Below are 15676 nucleotides of genomic sequence, written 5' to 3'. Positions count from 1 at the left end.
CTAATCCTGTGTGCACCTGGGGAAATGAAGGACTCAAGCCATTGTGCTGCCCGCCCCCCCCCCCGCTCCTCTGTCATCTAACACATTTTGGAACTGAAAAATAGAATTCTTCATTTTTTACTCGCTGGGTGACAAAATCCGGGAAAAGCCAAAGCCAAGGGAAAAAGAAATATCCACAAACACAGAACTCATTTTCCTGCCAAATATGTGAGTGTGTGCTGCTAATACTAATACAGTAAAGCGATTTAGCGGGTTAATTGAGGGGAGCCCAGTGTGAGTTGGGGAAAGGTCTGCAGTCTGGGCCACTTAAATTTTAGTAAAGCAAAAAGAGGGGAAGAATTGAGATGGAGACAAGGGAGTTCAACTAGGAGTTACCTGGAGTGCTGTGAAAATTGGAGTGGCTTTAGTTGTGAGTGGAAGCCACCCTCACCGAGACTCCTTAGCAATTTTTATTTAGCAGTTTTGTTTGTGCCAAAGGTTGCAGGAGCCTTTCTTCACTTAAGTATGATAATGTCACTATAATCTGGCTCTCCTCGTTTTAGGGGACAGGGAGGGAAGTAACACATTGTTCGCTTGTTTTGGGAGAAGCATTTAGCAGATGCTATTTCGTTTAATCCTCACGGCAACCGTTGAAGAAGGAATATTATTTATATTTTAGAGACGAGTAAAGTGAAGCTTAATTAAGTAACTTGCTGATGTTTATATGGCAGTTAATAAACAGAGGAACCAGATTGGACCCAGATTTTCTCATCCCATAGCCCAAAATTATTTTTTTAATGTAGAGATTTTTGGCCCAAATTCTTTGAATGGTCACAGATTCCCAGTTAATGGGGGCATTTTGGTTGTTTTCATAGTCGTGGTATGTCTGAAACTAAAAGAGTTTTGGAGACTAACATTTACTGATCACTCATTAAAAAACAAATAGAATCTGAGTAATTAATTTTACTTATAGAATAGCTTCTGATTGTGATTTCTAAGTTCAATTTTAATTCAGTAAATGGTGTTTTAATGCTGGCTTGGTAACTGGATAGTGGATCTGTGTGTGTTTGGGTGGTGGAAGCAAGGTAGTCTACAAAAAGGTGGAATAGTCAGTTTCTGCCCTTGAGAAGTTTCTAGCCTAGGCGAAGAGAGCTATACACACATTTCCAGACAGGCAATTTAAAAGTTACATAACAATATAAAGTAGTACTGAAAGAGATGTCTTAGGGCTTGTACCTTAGTTCCAAAGTATAGAGAGAAGAAATCAGAGGGAGAGAAGGACGTAACCTGAGGGGACCAGGCAAGATGGGGCGTGCATTAGTTTTCAGAGGATACACAGGATTTCCCTAAACGGGTAAGAGCCAACATGTCAGTCAAGGCAGGATGATGCTGCTGTGTCAGTACGTACATGTGTCCACCAAGGAGTCTTCCATTGGGAGTAACACAGGTGATGGTGAGGTAGACTGTGGCCAGGCTATGAGGGGCTGGGTGGCAAGTTAAATACTTGAGATTTTATCTTATTGGCAATGGCATTGGGGCTGATGGCAGTATTATGGGTGTTGGTATGACTCTAATAACTATAATTAGTACCTGATATTTGTTGAGCAGTTGTTCTACTAGGTGCTCTATTCAACAAATGAACATTTATAGAACACTTCCAAGTGCCCAGCACTGCTGTCTGCTCTGGCAATACACCAGTATCCAAAACTAACAACAATCCCTGCTCTCGGGGAAGGAGAGACAGACAGATGATAAAATAAGTTTTGTAATTCTGAATTCTTATGTAGAGAGACATAAACAGGGAAGTGGGCAGGGTGGGGATGAATGAGAGGACATCACCATTGTAAAACTGAAATAATAGAAGGTGGTCTGCAGAACTTTGAATATAGAGTGACGTGGAAATAATGTAATTTGCAAAGATGAGCAAAGAGTAGGGGAAGGACTAGCTAGGAGGCAACTGCCACGATCAACGCTAATTATCCCTGAAATGCTACGAAGTTAGTAATTAATATCACGTAGGGTTTCGTAGAGAAAGAAGACTAAAGTAGGAAAAACCACCGGAATGCACAATTTATCTGATCCCCGCTTTTCCCTAAGCTTTGAAACCAAGCGCAATTATATTGCAGAAGGGACAGTGCTTGGTGGAGAGTTGGTTCTACTGCACAAAGTGTGACATGGAGGTCACAGAGATGACAGAGGTTCTGAGCTGAGCCTGGGTGAGTAGGATGGGGAGAAAAAAGGAGACATTTTCACTAAGAAAAATGGAAATTCAACGGAATATCTGTCATGCTGTTTCCATGATTCGAAAATTTCTGAAATTAATTGGGGCATCCTCTAATATATTCATACTGAGAATCGGCGGTTTCTCCTTACAACGGGGTAGGCAATACCAAGTTGAAGGTGGTGGATTCCCAGTACCAGGAGACCTCCCCTCCCCTCCCCTCCCCTCCCCTCCCCTCCCCTCCCCTCCCCGCTGCGCCCGCACAGTGGCCCCACCCTCGGCTCTTTCTGCCTCACTGCTCAGGCTGACAGCACCCACCTGCTCTGTCCTGTCCTGCCATCTGTTGCTGCTCACGTTTTAAAGATCACTGACCCTGAGTGTGTCAGTAATTTTTACGCGGCAGTCCTAGAGCAGAAGAAACACCAAAGAGTTCCATTTGTTAGGTTGTTAGGTCCAAGCAACCTGATATGTATTTGCTATAACAACCTAGTACCATCTGAATAAATAATACACAAACGCCGAAGGCGAAAAATACTATTTTTATGCTATTCTTAAATGAACACGATTATGCCCTAGCGGGATGTGTATACCTATGTGGTGCAGCCTTTCAACTTTTGGAATTGTATTTGGACACCACCACCCTTATTTTCTGTTCCACGTCGGTCTTCATGTTTCTGTTCCATGTGATACTTCCTTTTTATCACAGCAACCACAGAAAACCCTGTTTCACACAGATACAAAGTTGTTGAGAGGCATACGGTACAATCTATTGAGACTGAGCTACCTTGAGCTATTAATTCTCATAGTGTCCAACAGATGTCATTATTTTCCCTTGAAAGTTTGAAATATCCCCAGGCACCCCTCGAGTTTGCTGCAGCACTCTGGGTGCCTTGGCACACAGTTTGGGAACTATGGTATAGGCCTGTTCTCTACTGCTTTTTCTTTTCCTCACCCTTCTGACACTTCTTGGCCATACCCGTTTTAATTAAGAAAGTAACTCTGGACCAGCCATGGCCTCATTTCCTCTCTTTTTCTTGTGGACACCTGGCGTGAATATCAAGTGAATCTTTCAAGTCCACTTCTGGTATCTTACACCACACTTGATAAGTCACTATTTGTCTTTAAGCTTAGTCCAAAGAATTGTTTCCAGTGCTCCTTCTTCCTCACATCTTTTGTGAATCAAATCATGGCCCTGTGACCTCAGGCCTTCTGGGTTAGAATCATTGCCTGGTTTTTAACCATCATACTTTATTGACCACAAGCTCACATGGGTGCCAGGCCACGGGGGAGACGGGCTTCCCATACCTTCATCTCTCTTGAATACATTGAATGTCCCCCACAACCCCATGAGGATGAGTGCCATGACCAGTCCATTCCTGTCTGAGGAAACTGAGGCGGGCTGACATCAAGGCATGGCAGCAGGACAGAATGCCATACGGGTTTTTCGTGTCTCCCAGATAATGAGGAAATCCCAGAGGTTACTCTGGGTGGAGATAACTAGGATAAATAAGTGGCTCACTGTCTTTGATTTTTTTTTTAAGATTTTATTTATTTGAGAGAAAATAAAAGAGAGAGAGAGAGCGAGAGAGAGAGAGAGAACAGGGAGTCCTATGTGGGACTCAATCCCAAGACTGTGGAATCATGACCAGTGCTGAAGGCAGATGCTTAACAAAGCCATCTAGGCACCCCTCACCATGTTTGATTTTTAACTTTACAGCCATGTTTTTTTAAAGGTAAAACAATGTAGTGTTTGTTAAAAGATTTTTGTTTATTTATTTTACAGAGAGAACACACATGAGAGGGGTGGTTAGGGAGGAGTAGAGGGAGAGAGACAAAGAGAATCCTAAGCAGACCCCTCAGTGAGCGCCGAGCCTGACTAGGGGCTCGATCCCATGACCCTGAGATCACCACTTGCCTGAGCTGAAATCAAGAGTCAGATGCTGGGGCGCCTGGGTGGCTCAGCCAGTTAAGCAGCTGCCTTCGGCTCAGGGCATGATTCCAGAGGCCTGGGATAAAGCCTCACATTGAGCTCCCTACTCAATGGAGAGCCTGCTTTTCCCTCTCCCTCTGTTACTCCCCCTGCTTGTGCTCTCTCTGCCTCTCTCTCTCTGCTCTCTCTGTCAAATAATTAAATAAAAATCCTAAAAAGAAAAGTCAGATGCTTAACCGACTGTGCCACTTAGGCACCCCAACACTGTAGCTTTTGGTAGACATTTTGTCAATGGAGAAGGAGAATAAAAACCCACCATAGAAGGATAAAAGTGTTTTTATTTCTATTTGAATTTGAATTTAAAATTCCTTTCCAAACTATATATGTGATCATAATGTATATGAAACTGATCTTGCTTTTTTAAAAAGTTACATTATAAATATTTTTTTAAAAATTCAGGTACATTATTCTTTTAGCTATCCTTAAAATTCTTAATCACCATCAAGGTGCTACTTGCATGTAACTTAAAAACCAAAACAGCTAACAAGCTTTAACAAGACTCCTACCCCACCTTCTTATTGTCCCCCAACTGCTTTTACTCACTAGTTCCAACCACTTTCTTGTCCTCAATTTCAGTGGCTTTACAATAGTCTCTTACATGGACCACATCCTTTACACACCTACTCCTGGCCTAAGTAAAGATATACTTGTTTGACTTACTGAACTACAGTTGAAGGTGGCGGTTCTGCAGGATTACTAATTGCTGATAAAATCCTGTTCATTGTGCAAATGTATATGTGTAAACTCAGGGCTACATTATCACATGTACTTTGCCTTGCCATTTTTATAAGCCTAACTCAGTTTCCCCTTTCATTTATGATAAATGGCTATATAGGCATATTGTTAGGATTTATGGCTTTATTTTGAAACATTAATAGAGCTCCCATCTTTTACCAGTATTTTCCCAACCTAATGATTTAGAAGTTTAGGAATTCAGCTAAGAAGATTTAATGAAATTCTATTGTATTTCACTCCATAGTTATTAAGACAGTTAACTGCCTGCCCTTGATAATTGAAAACTTTGTGAGTGTTCAGAAGGAGCATGGCGAATGGATGTATGCAAATTTTCTCAACAGAAATATGCTCAAAATTGAGGCTTTGTTTTCTGAAATAAGGACTCAAAGTATATGGTACCTATTCTGTCAAAATATACTTAACAAATTAATAGATTATTTTTTTAGGGCAGTTTTAAGTTTACAGAGTGGCTTATTGATCGGAAAGTACAGAGAGTTTCCCATACAGCACTCACTACCCCCCAGCTTCCCCAAATTATTAACATCTTGCATCAGTATGGTACATTTGTTACAACTGATGAGACAATATTGGTACATTATTACTAATGAAAGTCCAGTTTTTATTAGGGGTCACTCTGTGTTATGCATTCTGTGGATTTTGAGGAATATATCATGACATGTATCCATCATTACAGTATTGTGTAGAATAGTTCACGGCCCTAAAAAAATCCCCTGTGCTCCACCTATTTATCCCTTCCACCCCCTAAATTATTGGTAAGCGCTGATCTCCTTACTGTTTCCTGTGAACAGTGCTGTTTTGCCTTTTCCAGAATGTTATGTAGTTGCAATCATTGCAGTAGTAGCTTTTTCAGGTGGGCTTCCCTCCTTTAGCAGTACGCCTTACTTACTTCTTCTCCTTGTCTTTTTGTAGTTTGATGGCTCATTTCTTCTTATTTATGAATAATATTTTCTGTATGGATGTAACATCATTTCTTTGTCCATGCTCCTAGGGAAGTACTTCTTGACTGCTTCCAAGTTTTGGCAGTCATGAATAAAGTTGCTATAAACATTCATGTACAGTTTTTGTGTGAACTTAAGTTTTCAATTCGTCTCAGTAAACTCTAAGAAGTACAATTACTGGGGCACCTGGGTGGCTCAGTGGCCGAGGAATGACTAGGTGGCTCAGGAGTTGAGTGTTTGCCTTCGGGTCAGGGCACGATCCCAGAGACCTGGGATCGAGTCCCACATCGGGCTCCCCATGGGGAGACTGTCCCTCCCTCTGCCTATGTCTCTGCCTCTATGTGTCTCTCATGAATAAATAAGTAAAATCTTAAAAAAAAAAAAAAAAAAAAGTACACTTACTGAATTGTATTGAGAGAAAACTTAGTTTTGTAAGACACTGTCAAGCTTTCTTCCAAAGTGGTGGTACCATTTTTAAGCTCCCCCAGCAGTGAAGGAGAGTTCCTGTCGCTCTACGTCTTCAACAGCATTTGGTGTTATCAGTGCTTTGGATTTTTGCCATTTGAATAGGTCTGTGGTGGTCTATATCATTATTGTTTTAATTTGCAATTCCTTCATGACGTGTGGTGTTTAGCAACCTTTCATATGCTTATTTGCCATCTGTATATCTTCTTCAGTGGTGTCTTTTCAGATCTTTTGCACATTTTAGGTTGGATTCTTTGTTTTCTTGTTACTGATTTTAAAGTCTTTGTTATCTTTTGGCTACCAGTTCTTCATTTGTGTTTTGCAGAGATTTTCTCCCAGTCTATAGCTTGTCTTTTTGTTTCCTTAAGAATCTTCCACAGAGCAGAAGTTTTAAATTTTAACCAAATCCAACTTACTAATTTTTTTTCATGGAATATGCTTTGGTGTTATATCTAAAAGTCATCATCAAACCCAAGGTCATCTAGATTTTTTCCTGTGTTATCTCTATGAGTTTGAGGCTTTTGCATTTTACATTTAGTTCTGTTATTCATTTTGAGCTAATTATTATAAAAGATGTAGGATCTGGGTCCAGATCAAATTTTTTTCATGCAGATGTAGAGTTGTTCAATGCCTTTTGTTGAAAAGACTGTCATTTCTCCACTGACTTGTATATGTTCCTCTGTCAAACACCAGTCGACCATATTTCTGTATGTCTATTTACAGGCTCTCTATTCTGTTCACAATAAACTTTTAAGTGAATTTTTGTGTTAAATCAGTGAAGATAAAACACATTTTCATTAGAGGGGAGTGGGTAGAATAGATCATTTTTACTGTTTCTTCTAGTTTTATCTCATGAGACTAGTTTATATTGAAGTATAGAGTCAGGCTGTTGATTTTCTCAGAAAAAGTTTCTGGGTCAGGCCTCCTTGGCGGCTCATAAGGTTAGGCGTCTGCCTTCGGCTCAGGGGTCCTGGGATGGAGCCCAGCATCAGGCTCCTTGCTCAGCAGGGAAGCTGCTTTTACCTTTCCCCCTGCTTGTGCTCTCTCTGTCAAATAAATAAATAAAATCTTTTTTAAAAAAGTTTCTGGGTCAGTTCCAACAGACCAGATCTGTATGTATGTCTTTGTGAGTCTACCTATCTCTGTGTGGGCAGGCCTCTGGCAGACATCTACTGCACAAGATTTCTGCCTCTGACCCTTCAGTTTCACGATGGGCTACTAAACCTGTCTTGCAACTGTTGACTAACAAAGCATTTTGTTCTACCCAAGTCTGTAACAGAAAATATATTTAAGGTCATTGCTAGTAATTAAAACATCTGATTTCCTGCCATGTAACTTTCATCAGGGGACATTTGGCAGCATCTGGAGACATTTTTGGTTATCACGACTCATGAGGAGGTGGGGGAGAAGGAGGTGGGATGTGTTACTAGCTTCTTGGGTGGAAGCCAAGGAGGCCGCGAACTACCCTACAATGCACAGGACGGCCCCCACAACAAATAATATTGGGGAGTTTGAAATGTCAGTAGTGCTGAGGTTGAGAAATTCTGTTGTAGAATAGCTGACTTATTTATATCTGTGGCATGTTTTCCTTTTTGCTTTAACCTCTAGAAAACCTATGTTTTTGTAGATTTACAGCCTATATCTAACAATTGTGCCAAAACTTACAGTGTGCTGTAACATTCAGCTTCCTTTAGCTGTCTTGGGCTTAATTTCACTTTTTTCTGATTTCATAGTAGTCTGCATCATGTTGTATGCACTATGTAAAGCTGCCTTAACCCTTAAAGTGGAATATAAATACATAGTTTTATATATTTATGAATCTATGTGGCTGCATTCTTGATCACAAAAATCTGACGCTGTACACACAGTTGATGTTTATTACTCTTCTTGGTTGGTGGTACATACATAATTCAAACTCTGCTTTTCATTTTCTCTTCTGGTCCTTTAAATGACACATTTGATACATAGGCTTCTGTGATACATAAGTTTCCATGAGCTCATCTCGTTTTCAGTGTGTTCCCTTTTATTGTTAAGAGAAACAAAACCAAAAAACCCCATTGTTTCAGCAATCTTCTGTTGTCTTCCTCTGTGTGAAATTGCTCAATTAAGAGTTATGCAAATTGGGATCAGCCATGTAAGTGAGGCTTCTTGCTGTACATTGATCCAGGGGAATGTCACCCATCTCTGGCATATTTGTCATCAGCACACTGAACATAAGAATGTCAAGACCCCGGCCTTCCCTCTTCCCTCTCAGCCCCTTGCTTGCTTGCTTCCCATCAGCCATACCAGATCCTTTTCTGCCCCTCGCCTCATTCCAGCACAGGACCTTTGCATAGCCCCTTTCTTCCACCTCCAACTTCCTTCCCTGAGTCCTTCCAACTTTGCTAGGTGTCAAAGACAAGGGGCCACTGCCTCTTATGTTCACATGGCCTGAGTGGCTGTCACCTCTTGAGACACTTGACAGAGCCCTTGCTGTCTTTTCAGAGCCCACTTAGGTGCATCTCCTGGATGTTGGGCCGATTTCCTTATGTCTATTAAGAATCTTTATGATTGACGATTTATTTCTGTTTAAATTCTTAGCAAAGACAATGACTCCAGCTGCAGCCACTCCATATTCTTTACTTCCACGGATTATCAGTGTTTGAAAGATCTTAGGCCATGGGTTCAGATTCTCTTGTTTACTGTATTTCCAATGCTGTACTTTTCATCCCCATGACTTTATCACTTTATTTATTTATTTATTTATTTAACCTATTTTCCTTATTCACTTTATGGTTGGAATTTTGTAACTTTTAATGTTTTTCACCTGTTTTGCCTATCTCCCTTCCCACTCTCCTCTGGTAACCACCAGTTTTATGAGTCTATATCTGTTTGTTCATTCATTTTTTAGATTCCAGATATAAGTGAAGTCATACGGTCTTTGTCTTGCTCTGTCCGACTTACTATTTCATTCAACATAATACGCTCTAGGTCCGTCTATGCTGTTGCAAATGGCGAGATCTCATTCCTTTTTATGGCTAACATTCCTCTGTGTGTGTGCGTATGTGTGTGTGTACCACTTCTTCATCTATTCATCCACTGATGGACATTTCATTTGCTTCCATATCTTGGCTATTGTAAATAATGAAGCAATAAATATAGGGTGCATATATCTTTTTGAATGCCCCATGTGAGACTCTGCACTGGGCATGGAGCCTGCTTAAGATTCTCACTCCCCAGCAGCACTCCCCAGTGGCTCAGCGGTTTAGCGCTGCCTTCGGCCCAGGGCGTGATCCTGGAGTCCCAGGATCGAGTTCCACATTGGGCTCCCTGTATGGAGCCTGCTTCTCCCTCTGCCTGTGTCTCTGCCTCTCTCTCTCTGTGTCTGTCATGAATAAATAAAATCTTAAAAAAAAAAAAAAAAAGATTCTCACTCCCTCTCCCTCTGTCCCTCCCTGCTTAAAAAAAAAAAAAAAAACAGTTCTTAAAAGCCATTAATACAAACTTTCAAAAGCTTTAAAACAATTACTTTTGATAAAAATCCTTATTCCCTTAAGCTATTAAAGCCACTTCAACTAATACACGGTCGTAAAAGTAAGCTACCCCACAACAAACAGCTGCACAATAAATATCCTTTTTTACAGAGCTTTGTGTAACTGACCAGTTGTTTTCATAGAAGCAACGTATTGCTACGAGTGGAATGCTAAGAAGTACACACATCTTAAAGGACTTTAATGCAAATTGTCAAGGTAAAGATAGTATCATTTACTCTCTCATGCCAGGCTCAACCATTTCATTTCATGGTGAGGAAATTAGAGCCCAGAGAAGAAAGTGGTTTTGTCCATAATTACAGGTCTGTCACGGCTGGACCTTGCAGCCCTGCTTCCCGATGCCTAATTTGCTGCACTTGTCGTTATCCACTGCCCTCTTCCAGGCAGGAGTCAAATTCCCCTTCAGCATATCTGCTCTAGATTCCAAACGTTCAGGTTTTTGAATCCTCACCTACCTCTTTAATTGTCTTTTCTGGACTCACTGTAATAAATACCGTGACTAAAACTGTGTTGGCTTATTAAAGTGCTGATATACGCAGTCAATTTGCTCTTTCTGTGCATCATTATTTCAGAATATCTCAGTATCGGCTCAACATTATTTGTGCTATACATTCATGTTACAGCTGGATCTTACTGTTGCTATGCGTATCACAGAATATAATAAAAAAAATGCTTTCAAACCAGATAAGGACATTGGCAAACATAAGGTAAATTCAAATGTGTCAGATTCATCTGATCAGATCAGATCACAGAAACATCAAGAAAATTGAATGAAGAGGAAGCCAGCCATACCTCACTGAATCTCCCTTGGGGGGTAAGAGGGAGCATATTTTTGAATTAATTTTTTATTGATACATACCACAAATTCACCCTTTTAGGGACGCCTGGGTGGCTCAGTGGTTGAGTGTCTGCCTTCTGCTCAGGTCGTGATCCCGGGGTCCCGGGATGGAGTCCCGCATTGGGCTCCCCACCGGGAGCCTACTTCTCCCTCTGCCTATGTCTCTGCCTCTCTCTGTGTGTCCTTCATGAATAAATAAATAAAATCTTTAGGGATGCCTGGGTGGCTCAGCGGTTGAGTGTTTGCCTTCACCTCCAGGGTGTGATCCTGGAGTTCTAGAATCGAGTCCCACATCAGGTTCCCTGCAAGGAGCCTGCTTCTCCCTCTGCCTGTGTCTCTGCCTCTCTCTCTTTCTCTCTGTGTCTCTCATGAATAAATAAATAAAATCTTTAAAATAAATAAAATCTGTAAAAAAATTCACCCTTTTAAAGTGTACAATTCAGTGAGTTTTAGTATACTCCCAAGGTTGTAAAACCATCATCACTATGTAATTCCAGAATCCTCTGAATGTGCATTTTGCTTGCAGAATGTACACACTACAATCTGGCTGTGCAAAAACAATGAGAAAAAAAGACTTTACATTCTTTAATTATCTCTCTTCATCCCTCTGAATAGCAGTAGGTAGTAAAGCAACCTTAAGTTTACCAGCAGGGTTTGAGTTTTTTCCAATTTAGGTTTTTGGGTTTTTTTTTCCTCATCATGCTGCCACATTTTTAAGATAGGATCTTCGACCTTCACGTTTCTTCTCCTGCTCCCTTCTAAGATTAGTAAGTTCTTAAGTCAATATAGCATTTCTGTTGTGCTATTTTGGGAGAAAAAAAGCCACAGATTCTCTTCATGGTCTTTGTATGTCTGCTGACATATGACTGGCACTACTGATTGTGGAGAGTGGATCACATCAGGACACTTGGAAAATTCCAGAGCCCCTTATACCTTCAACAGGCTGACAGCCTCCCTGTGTGCTTCATTCACCCTGTTTGAGGTGGGAAGCAAAGAGGGAGGCAGCAAATATTTCAGATCCAGCAACTCCTCCAGGCTGGCTCTAAGTGTACAGACATAAAACTACTAGGTGTTCTTTTTTTTTTTTTTTTTAAGATTTTACTTATTTATTCATGAGAGACACACAGAAAGAAGCAGAGACACAGGCAGAGGGAGAAGCAGGCTCCCTGCGGGGAACCTAATGTGGGACTCGATCCCAGGACCCCGGAGATCACGACCTGAGCCGAAGGCAGACACTCAACCACTGAGCCACCCAGGTGCCCCGAACTACCAGATGTTCTAAAAGCCACTTCCCACCCCATCCATTGCCTTTCCCAGTTGGCCCTTAATGGTAAAAGTGGGTAGGGGGTGGCCCCCTTGGGCACATGTTCTACCCCACTCTTACTCTTCGTAATGCTTCTTTCAGGCTCCTCTTTCTCACCTTCTATAACTCAAGAAGTGCTTGTAAAGCACACCGCCCTCCCTTCTGGGGGTGGGGGCAACCTTCGACACAGACTGGAGATGATAATCCACATCCTAGAGCAGCCCTGTGATCTGAGTTGTCAGGATTTGCTCTTAATATGGAACCCAGAGGAACACCAGGAGCTGGGATTGCCAGATACCAAAACGACATTGACTTAATTGCTCCAAGACACTGTTCCCACTACATGTGGTATTTAATCCTCAGGGACCTCATATTAGAGGCTGGTCAATGCCAGGTTCTGGACCCAGGCGAACTGGGTTACCAGCTTACTAACTGTGCCAACAATGGTTTTCTGGGAAACTTCATACAAGAAAAATACCGAGAAGGTTCGAAAATTATTATCATGACATACAAAGGAGAGAAATCTTAGTTGTTTAAGTAAGGAGAGTCTGGCTATACCTTTTTCTTTCTTCTTTCTTTCTTTCTTTCTTTCTTTCTTTCTTTCTTTCTTTCTTTCTTTCTCTTTCTTTCTTTCTTTCTTTCTTTCTTTCTTTCTTTCTTTTCTTTCTTTTAAAAATTTATTTATTTATTTATTCATGATAGACATAGAGAGAGAGAGAGGCAGAGACACAGGAGGAGGGAGAAGCAGGTTCCATGCTGGGAGCCCAACGTGGGACTCGATCCCGGGACTCCAGGATCGCGCCCTGGGCCAAAGACAGGCGCTAAACCGCTGAGCCACCCAGGGATCCCTGGCTATACCTTTTTCAATTCTATTTTTTTCAAAAGGAATTTAGGAAAATTGGCAAAAAAAAAAAAAAAAAAAAAAAAGAAAGCTACTTAAGGTAGGAACTGATGGAGTTGATTGTGAGTTTGGTTCTGGAGCTTTCTCCTCCTCTGCTGGTCTGAACCTACCTCTAAGGCTTCTCTGACCCATTTGCTCTCTGGTAGGTTGAAGAAAACATGACAACTTTTTCCTAGACTTTGTTTCTCTGAAAACATCTCTGATGTCTCATTCCTGAAAGTAAAGTGAGAAGGAAAACAAAGTGTGTCAAAAAGGCTTTGATTTGGGCTCCCAAAGTAATACTCTTGAGTTAAATTACTGGTCCTGGAATGCAAGCGCGAGGCATGGAGGACATTATTTTAGGGATTCATTCCTATGAATGACCCTTGAACCAAACCCAGCCAATTTTGGAAGCTCAAGATCACTTTTGTTTGGGATGGTTACTGGTTACCACTCATCCTTTAGTCCTTGGGACTTCCTTTCTCTTGGTCTCGTTTTTCTAAACTCACTGTTTTAGAGATAAAACTCACTCCCCAGAGAGGCAGCAAGGGTTTGGGTGGGTAAAGTGCAGCTCTGAATCCTATGGCCCAAGCTCCACTTTTACTAAGACCTTTGATAACCTGGCACAAATTCACATCAGGGCTTTGCTTTCCTTGTCTGGGCAATGCCAGGTGCAATGCCAGAAGAACATGTAATTACCTACTTCTCTTACATGTTCTTCTCTTTCTTCCCTACCCCCATAGACATTTCTAGTAACTCCAGGATGACCGCTTCATATTGCAAGGTCAGGCAAGAGGTCGATAACATAGCAGGAAGATTTCAGAGCTACTGGGAATACTCAGGGCAAATGAAAGCAGTCAGTTTGGGAAGTGGTGGTGAAGTTTAACACCTCTGCCAAAAGTTTTTAGTTTCTTTTTGGTGGCTGCTAGAATAAAGAGAGAAAATTTACGAGTCATAGTAAAAACAAAACGTGATACCACCACAGTTTCTTTTGTAAAGGCTAGAAACTGAGGTTCTGAGGGGTTAAATTCTAGTAACTTTGTTTTTAAATGTTAAGATCTAAGATTGCATGGAATTGTTAAAACATGGATTCAGCTTTCATAGGGGGAAGTGGCATCTAGTTTCCTACTTTTCATCTCACTGAGATCTGATAATACAAGAAATTAGTGATTTCAAAATTTTTTGTAGCAGTCAGGGAGGTGATTTGTATGGACTTAAACTACACGTTGAAAAATATAGGTTGAAATATAATATATGGGAGGTACCCCATAAGCTTACCTTTTAAGCTTAGGAAATCTATGACAAACAAAATATTACCAAAAACATATGTAATGTGCAAACTTAGGAACCTCTCTCACCGAACAGCTTCTTTCCCCACTCCTTAATTACAGAGTAATGCATACATTCACAATTCAGGCCATCCTGTAATACCAAAGTATACAGCAGAGTTGGTGTAGCATATAAGGTGCTTGCCCAAAATAGAGGAGGTGGGGGGAGGAAGAAAATGTGCATTCATTTATATGATCTCAGTAGCCTGGGTGCCACCTTGCAGGTGGGACAGGGGATGTGCTCCTACTATTCCCTCTTTGGGGTGGGGCTGGGGGGTTGTGCTGTGCTTCTCCTCAACGGGAATGTTTCTCTCGCACTTTTGGAGGGAAAACTAGCATTTACATGGCATTTATCTATGTGTTTAATGCACATACATTTAGCTCTTACTGTGTGCTGTTTTAAGCATACTTCTAAGCACTTTACAAATATCCATAATTTAATGGATTTAATCACTGTAACAATACATTGAGCCAGATAAAGTCATCTCCATTTTTCAGAAGAATGCTGAAGGACAGAGAGGTTTGGCAACTTGCCCAAGATCACACAGTTAATGATTGATGAACCCAGGATTTGAGGTCAGCAAGCCAACTCTACAGTCCTTACTCCAAAATATCTTGTAAATTTTAGTATCTTCCTTAGGAATTTCTAAGAGAAAATTTCTGTATAGGATCTTTTACCTTACAAGTGGCCTTTAGAACCTAATCAACATGGTGGTGGGTATCCTCTCAGACTCTCTGTGGATATATGGATACATGTGCATAACTATGTATATCAATCAATCAATAATGATTGGTGATCAAGAATGCCCAAATTATGCAAATCTCTTTTAATTCACCCTACTCTCAGAATACATCAGTTTGATCCAATTTAATGAATTTTCTCCAATTGATGGATGTCTAGATGATTTTTCTATATAATACACAAAACAATCATATGAACATCCTTGAGCCCTATTCAAGTGTATCTCAGGAACAAATCCTCTAAAAGTCCTTATCATAAAAACAAACTACACCTGACCACCATGGGAAGTGATGTATGTGTTAGCTAACTGTATTGTGGTCATCATTTTATAATATGTAGTATATGAAATCATTATGTTATGTACCTTAAATTCACACAAAGTCATGTGTCAATTATAACTGCATTAAGCTAGAGGGGAAAAAAAGAACAAATCTGATCCCCAAAAGTAGAATTCCAAGTGGACTGTTGCTTCTTTGTTGAATACGTGGATAATTGTAAGGCATTATTGGATCTGACCACAGGTGGCAGGGTGATGAATGAGGACTCATACTTAGTCTTTTCTCCAAAATCTTTTTTTTTTTTAAAGAATGTTGGTGTTCTAAGGCCCTTAAGTGAGGATAAGCCAGCCAGTGGGTATTTGTTCCAGTGACAGACAGACATTTTTGGAAAGAAAAGTTACCCACCTCCCATTTCCTGGATGTGGGGG

The 15676-nt window shown here is 40.8% G+C and overlaps 1 protein-coding gene across 4 annotated transcripts in view; it reads left to right on the top strand.

Moving 5' to 3' along the window:
• The window catches only part of LYN (LYN proto-oncogene, Src family tyrosine kinase), a 115082-nt gene that overhangs the window by 34132 nt on the left and 65274 nt on the right, over nucleotides 1–15676 (top strand). The gene's annotated exons all lie outside the window — the stretch shown is intronic.

The sequence above is a fragment of the Canis lupus genome, chromosome 28, assembly GCF_048164855.1.
Source record: "Canis lupus baileyi chromosome 28, mCanLup2.hap1, whole genome shotgun sequence".
NCBI classification, from domain to species: domain Eukaryota; kingdom Metazoa; phylum Chordata; class Mammalia; order Carnivora; family Canidae; genus Canis; species Canis lupus.
Note: the sequence above shows the minus strand (reverse complement) of the source record. Positions and strands in the feature narration are given on the sequence as shown.